Genomic DNA, 921 nt, shown 5'->3' with positions numbered 1-921 from the left:
TCCTTTTCTTAGTGATGGGCTTGTCCTCATCAATGGGGATGTCTCCCTCTATGTCAACTCCAACTGAATAACAGAGGTGACAAATGAGATGAGGAAAGGCTAACCTTGCCAAGGTAGAGGACTTGTCCGCCACCTTATAAAGTTCTTGAGCTATAACCTCATGAACTTCTATTTCTTCTCCAATCATGATGCTATGAATCATGATGGCCCGGTCTATAGTAACTTCGGACTGGTTGCTAGTGGGAATGATTGAGCGTTGGATGAACTCCAACCATCCCCTAGCCACAGGCTTGAGGTCATGCCTTCTCAGTTGAACCGGCTTTCCTCTTGAATCTCTCTTCCATTGGGCGCCCTTTTCACAAATGTCTATGAGGACGTGGTCCAATCTTTGATCAAAGTTGACCCTTCTAGTGTAGGGGTGTTTATCTCCTTGCATCATGGGCAAGTTGAATGCCAACCTTACATTTTCCGGACTAAAATCCAAGTATTTCCCCCGAACCATAGTAAGCCAATTCTTTGGATCCGGGTTCACACTTTGATCCTGGTTCTTGGTGATCCATGCATTGGCATAGAACTCTTGAACCATTAAGATTCTGACTTGTTGAATGGGGTTGGTGAGAACTTCCCAAACTCTTCTTCGGATCTCATGTCGGATCTCTGGATATTCACTCTTTTTGAGTGAAAAAGGGACCTCGGGGATCACCTTCTTCAAGGCCACAACTTCATAGAAGTGGTCTTGATGCACCCTTGAGATGAATCTCTCCATCTCCCATGACTCGGAGGTAGAGGCTTTTGCCTTCCCTTTCCTCTTTCTAGAGGTTTTTCCGGCCTTGGATGCCATAAATGGTTATGGAAAAACAAAAATCAATGCTTTTACCACACCAAACTTAAAAGGTTTGCTCATCCTTGAGCAAAAGAAGA

The sequence above is a fragment of the Arachis duranensis genome, chromosome 3 (genome assembly GCF_000817695.3).
Source record: "Arachis duranensis cultivar V14167 chromosome 3, aradu.V14167.gnm2.J7QH, whole genome shotgun sequence".
NCBI lineage: Eukaryota > Viridiplantae > Streptophyta > Magnoliopsida > Fabales > Fabaceae > Arachis > Arachis duranensis.
Note: the sequence above shows the minus strand (reverse complement) of the source record.